A 7,578-nucleotide genomic window follows, 5' to 3' on the forward strand; every position below is an offset into this window, starting at 1 on the left:
CTAGCATTTAAATGTGAATGGCCGGACGAAAACGCTGAATGGCTAAATCGAACTAGGATACACAACTGGCCGGAACCGGAAGTCGTAAATTACATTAAAAGGGATGGCTGCCGTGTAGTTCCGAAATGCGATCCAAATTGCGAGTGTTTCCTTGCGGAATGGAAGTTCACATTTGACAAAGCTGAAAAGGTCATATCCAAACATGCTGTGACAGAAGAGCAACTTGATTGTTTTCTTGTCGCTAAGATTACCCTGGAAAATATTCTTGATGAACCGTTGACACTTAAACAACTTAAGCATGTGTTTTTCTATGTGTGTGAAGAAACGGACAACACACTGTGGAAAACTGAACTCGCAGAATGCGTATGGATATTTCTTGACCGTTTAAAGGAATGTATTAGGTCTAGAAATATACCAAACTATTTCATGCCGCATGTCAATCTGTTTGAAGGTCATGTTAATGACGAATACATTCTGCAATGTATTAAATGCATAGACATTCTACAGAGGCACCCATTTGTTATATTGTATTTCATGTGCGAAGAGTATCCACACCTTCATTTTGAAGTTAACACATTGTTTGACAGATTGGTCGAAGACAGTAGGAAGTACGCGGTGCACAAGGATATAAATGAATCCATTCGCCTCTGTTTCTTGCCTATAATTGCAGGTAGTATAAGTGGATATGTAAGGCTAAACAAGTATATGAATGCATTAGAGAGATGTCAGATAGCAACAGAGAAACTTAACTCGCATGTTCAGGATGGTAAGAAACTTCACTTAGAAGATGTCATTTCAAAGGTGATTTTTCTTTCATGCGACAGTCTTAACCAGTGGCTGTTTGCCTTTGTTGCAGACCAGAAACTTGGCACATTTTTCACAGAAACGGTGTGTGAGGGACAAGATACGGTTTCTATATTCGGTTATTACGGCCCGGGCCTTGCTGATAACCTTCGACTACAGGCAGACGACATTTTGATACCGTTTGAACTGGTAAGCCCACGATACCTGGCAGAAACCACAAGCTATATGTTAGATATACTTGAGGAAATGTGCACACCTGCAGTATACAGGGAGGTGTTGGTCTTCTTCCTTTCAAACCATATTGATCGATTGGTAAGAAGCATTGGGAATAAGACAACTTCAGCAACGCATAGCAAGTACCTTACGATGATCATAAATAAAATAAAATTAAAAATATCAGATGATGTGAAACTGTGATAATGCAGAAGTTTAAAACAGTGCATGCCAGTGGCAGTATTCTATAGGAGAACGAAACAGTGAAATAGTACGTGTAATTGACATGACCATTTTCGAATATATAGCTGATTTAGAATACGGGACTATAAAACGTTTGATGTCCGTTTTGAACAGGGTAAATAGTAAAAATACTGTGAAACTATTAATATTCGGGGGAACCAACTTGCGTGGATTTCGCGGCTGTATCAATCCATGAAATAAAATCCAAACTAACAAACAAAATTTTCATTGGGTTAAAAGCCACGAACTCATATGCCCTCATTTTGGCCAAAGCCACGCGAAATTTAATGATTCAACAGTATAAAAAGTAATTCCTCCTTTGTAGTGAATGTTTTATCGGTGTTACAAGTGATGAAGTTAATAAGTATTATGATTTTTGAATAATTTTGGCTGGAAATAAAGTATTGCTAGGAAATAAGGGATGAACCCAGGTCTATATAAAGTCCATACACGAACTTGTGAGACATTATACATGTATGTAAAAATATGGTTGCAGTAAGTGTTCCGTGGAACCCATGTGAATAGCTACATGTTATTCGAAACAAAATTCGACTGAAAGTGGTTATTGCAAATAATGTTATTGATTTTGATGCGAATATGTTTGTTTTATGTGTTATCTTTTATAGAGAAATATATTATTTTTAAATTGAAAATTTTTTAATAAGAGTGAAATAAATGATATTCATGTACATCAGTTATATTTGCTTTTGTAAGAATTTAGACCGCTGCTTTTATTTTAGTTATCTTGTTTTGCATATTTCTTTCTGAAATATTATGAAGTTTCAAGCGGTTGTTTTCATTTCATAGATGTCATTCATTAAGATATTTATAAACTTTCGTTGAAAACCAGATATGTATGCGGATATAAATGTCTTATGGTTGAAATAAAACGAAAGTTGACATTGAAGTTGATTAGCGTCAAGTGTTTGATCAGTTTGACTTTTTGTTAACGTCAAAAATCAGAATGTCGCTTATAACATTTCTCTCTAAATTGTTCTGCAGTTTTTATATAGAGATTATTTTGCATTTTACTGATATATAAATGATGTCATTGATAACTCGACCAGCCTTTATTGTCATTGATAAATAGATATAAATAGACGGGAGAAATTACAGAAAACGAAAGTTTATTATATTAACTGTTAGTCCTGAAAGTCTTTGTTATTAGAACTGTTAAATTGGAATGTTTGAGGTTATTACAATTGTTAGTGCAAAAGGTATGAGGTTATTACAACTGGTAATCCGGAAAGTTTAAGGTTATTAGAACTGTGAATGCTGAATAATGCAAATATGTATTTATTTTTAATAACTGAAAATTACTTTTCTCTTATTCTTACACATATTTTATTGCCGACATGCTATATCGATGAAACATGTTAATTATATGCAACAGATGTGAACATACTAGTATTTCATTTTTGCCATGTGATAATAAATACGAAACAAATACACTTCATTTTGTTTGTTTCTCAGTCATGTATTAGTTATCCCTCTCTCATAGTAGTTCATATGACTGGCTTCATTTTCAAATGTTGTAAACAAAAAAAGTGTAATTCCTGTATTGGTATATTATATATACCGTATGCTTGCAATTACTTTCCGCTTTATAACATTGCTCTCTTAGCAAACTAATTTTGAAGTGTAATGGTACAGTTAGGGAAGGAAATTAATCAAAAACAAGAGGACACTAATGGCGTAAAAGGTCTATTCAAGTATTTTAACCAAGTTTGTGTGATTGTTCAATAGTAGTTCTATTTTAGGTCAGACGATTCTCGAGTGTGCAACCAATCAGAAACGTCTGTAAACAAAGTTAGCAAGGCTCATGTTGGAATGTTGTTTCTGACTTCCTGTGAAGTTTTTTAAAAAAAAAAGCTTTAAAGCTTGGTTGCATTCTATGTTTCCAAAGGATCTTTTTATAGATCTAATTAACTATCAAAACAGCATTCTTTAAGTGCCATGTGGCGGCTGTAAAAAGTCTCCCTGTACTTGGACTCAGTGTTATATTTTCTGGTCCTTTAGGATCATGGAGTCCATTCAATAAATGTGTAATACAGTTCCGCTGAAGCCGGTGCTAGGATCGTTTAGAGGTGTTTCACGAGTCTGCTATCATTCTTCTTGGTTGCATTCTTTGTTTCCAAAGAACCTTCTACAGATCTTATTCCCTAGCTCATTTCAGTTCATGGTGAGCTTTAAGTATAGGTGGATGGTCCAGTGCCCTTCACTAACTTTTAACTTCTTCTCAAAAACTACCTGATGAATTTAACTAAACCCTTGTATGGACCTTACAACTAATTTCTTTACAAAATTCAGTTTAGCTGTTGGATACTATGTTAATTCAATGAAACAAAGTCTACTTGTTTTATTTTTCCTCAATTAATTTTATTAATAGATATCTTACATGTGGCTAGTCTTTGCATATCAACTTTGTTCCTCCCCGTCCTTGATGTCAAATTTGATGCTGTCACGGAAACCTTTAAAAAACTAAGATTCTCAATAATGACAAAACCAAGTTACTGCGAAGACCAAGAAGTAAAATCGTCCTCACGAAGCATTGGCTGGTAATCAGTTACCTTCCAGTTTTGTTCAAGGTGGATCATTGGAACCAAACTTGGACCGACACAGGCGTCATTATTTTAAACAAGAGGGCCATGATGGCCCTATATATCGCTCACCAGAGCTGATCTGGCCTACTGACCTAGTTTTTGACCCCACATGACCAAGAGTTGAACTTGACCTAAAGATCATCAAGACAAACATTTTGACTAAATTTCATAAAGATTTGATTACAACTGTGGCCTCTTTGATTTGGCCGGTGACCTAGTTTTTGACCCCACATGACTCAGATTCGAACTTGACCTATAGATTATCAAAACAAACATCCTGACTAATCCCCATGAGTTTCAAACTTAAATTGTGATCTCTCGAGTGTTGAAAAGATTTTCCTTTGATCTGGCCTAGTGACCTAGTTTTTGACCCCACATGACCCAGATTCAAACTTGACCTAGAAATGATTAAGACAAACATTCTGACCCAGTTTTATAAAGATTGAGTCACAAATGTGGCCTCTAAAGTGTTCACAAGCTTTTCCTTTCATTTGACCGGGTGACCTAGTTTTTGGCCCCACATGAACCAGATTAAAATTTGACCTAAAATCATCAAGCCAAACTTTCTAAGTTTCATAAATATTGGGTCACAACTGTGGCCTCTAGATTGTTCACAAGCTTTTCCTTTGATTTGACCAGGTGACCTAGTTTTTAATCCAACATGACCCAGTTTCGAAACTGACTTAGAGATCATCAAGACCAACATTCTGACCAAGTTTCATAAAGATCGAGTCACAAATGTGGCCTCTAGAGTGTTCACAAGCTTCTCCATAGATCTGACCTACTGACCTAATTTTTGACCCACATGACCCAGATTCAAATTTGACCTAGAGATCATCAATACTAACATTCTGATCAAGTTTCATAAAGACTGGGGCACAAATGTGATCTCTAGAGTGTTCACAAGCTTTTCCTTTGATCTGATTTACTGACCTAGTTTTTGACCCCACATAACCCAGTTTCGAATTTGACCTAGAGATCATCAAGACTAACATTCTGACCATGTTTCATAAAGATCAGGTTACAAATGTAGTCTCTAGAGTGTTCACAAGCTTTTCCTTTGTTCTGACCTACTCACCTAGTTTTTGACCCCACATGACCCAGTTTCAAACTTGACCTAGAAATCATCAAGGCTTACGTTCTGACCAAGTTTCATAAAGATTGGGTCAAAATTGTGGTCTCTAGAGTGTTCACAAGCTTTTCCTTTGATCTGACCTACTCACCTAGTTTTTGACCCTGCGTGACCCAGTTTCGAATTTGACCTAGAGATCATCAAGGCTTACGTTCTGACCAAGTTTCACAAAGATTGGGTCAAAATTGTGGTCTCTAGAGTATTCACAAGCTTTTCCTTTGATCTGACCTACTGACCTAGATTTTGACCCCACATAACCCAGTTTCGAACTTGACCTAGAAATCATCAAGACTAACATTCTGACCAAGTTTCATAAAGATTGGGTCACAAATATGGTCTCTAGAATGTTCACAAACTTTTCCTTTGATCTGACCTACTGACCTAGTTTTTGATTCTACATGACCCAGTTTCGAATCTGAGCTAGACATCATCAAGACTAACATTCTGACCAAGTTTCATAAAGATTGGGACACAAATGTGGCCTCTAGAGTGTTCACAAGGCAAATGTTGACACACGCCGGACAATGACCGGTCACAGTAGCTCACCTTGAGCACTTTGTGCTCTGGTGAGCTAAAAAGAAATTTGGAAAAAATATCATTGTGTTCTTCCTTTCACTGGTGCCTGTCATTTGTTATTGGTGCCTATCATTTGTTGAAGATTTTTAAATTTCCCTCTAGTTAGATACTGCCAGGACCGAAATGTTAAACAAATGCACCACTGTGCGAAGCAATGTAGCCAAATTGGATGACTAAAACTCTGAATTCAGCAAATATATATTGAATACCACTTAGCATAACAGTGGCCATGATCTTTGACCGAGAAACATACCACATTCTTGGACCAAGGAACTGCAGGAAGGCAGTGGTTGTGGTTTAACATTTGCAAGATCAAACATGTTTCAGAACCTCAACAAACATTAAGTATGAAACGCATGGTTTTACTTTCATACCATGTAATTTGATTTTACCAGCATTGTGGAGCAAACTGTCAATCAATACTGATGCAAGCATAAGTGGAAACCTTGACCTTGGGGCAACAGACACATTGCTTAAGCATGTTTTTTTTTAATGTCGCACCGACACACTTATAGGTCATATGGCGACTTTCCAGCTTTGATGGTGGGGGAAGAGCCCGGGTACCCGTCCTTGCATTACTTCTTCACGGGCAGGCACCTGGGTAGAACCATCGACCTTCTGTAAGTCAGCTGGATGGCTTCCTCACATGAAGAATTCATCACCCTGAGTGAGGCTCTAACCCACATCGGTGAGGGGCAAGTGATTTGAAGTCAGCGATCTAAATCATTCAACTACTGAGGCCCCCGCTTAAGCATGTAACCGAGTTTCTTCAAGGGGTTTAAAGGCAAGGACAGACCATATAGTCAGCGGCTCAGTCGAGACATTCAATTTTAAGCCATTTTGTGATCTTGCCATTTGGCACACTGGAAAACTGTCTCTTCATGTTATCTTGTTGAGGAACATTCAGCCACAGATTCAATAACATCTATAGTCCTTTGGCCTTGTTAAAAAAATTTTTTTAGTCATGAGAGGAACTATATCCTATACCCTTGTCTTTAAAAACTTGAGGTAAGACCATACACTGATGCTTCTGACCAAATTTTAAAAATCTTTAAACTAGATGTGTGTCCATAGGACACAGGTGCCCCCACTCCTGCCACTGTAACATGGTTTTATGACTCGGGGTTCAATAATTTTTAAGATGTTTGCAACACGAACTTTTAAGAACCTTATGTGTATTTTTCACTTAGTTAGCCATAACTCAGGTCTAGCTGAGTAAAATCCTAAAGAGAACACTTCACAGGCTATAAAACAATCCTCTAATGTTTTATGACTCTAGGTCAAGTACATTTTAACATACATGTTTCACAAACTTTTTTTTGTGTAAGTCTGGACAAGAAGTCTGGTCTTGTGTAATGAAAAAACTTAAAAAACAAAATAAGTCAGGGGCCATAATTCCTACACAATTGAATGAATCACGACGCGAAACCCCAGGTGCACAACTGCATATGCTGACCAACATTCCTGTAAACTTTGGTGACTCTAGGTCAAATACTTTTGGAGCTACAACATTTAAATGACAAATTTTTTACTAAGTCAGGGGCCATAACTCCTACACGACTGAATGAATCCGGACGCGAAACCCCAGGTGCACAACAACACATGCTGACCAACATTCCTGTGAAGTTTTGTGACTCTACGTTAAATACTTTTGGAGCTAGGTGCAACATAACATTTTCGGAAGGATGGACGGACAAGAGCAAATCTATATGCCCCAATCACTCATTGGGGGGGGGGGGGGGGGGGGGGGTTAGGGGGCACAAAAAAGGTAAAAATGTTGACTTTGAAGGATGAATACCATAGAGCCCATCTATACTAATAGCTCACCTTGAACTCTTGGTTCAGATAAGGTAAATCTAGACTAAGATACACCAAGACACATTAGCAGCCAACAGCCAACTCTGATTAACTTATAACATTTATACCCTGAATATAAATCAGCAAAAAAAATTTATATTGACAGTTTCACAAACCTTGCACTTCCGAAAAAAACAAAAAAATTTGAAA

This window comes from Mercenaria mercenaria, chromosome 10, assembly GCF_021730395.1.
Source record: "Mercenaria mercenaria strain notata chromosome 10, MADL_Memer_1, whole genome shotgun sequence".
NCBI lineage: Eukaryota > Metazoa > Mollusca > Bivalvia > Venerida > Veneridae > Mercenaria > Mercenaria mercenaria.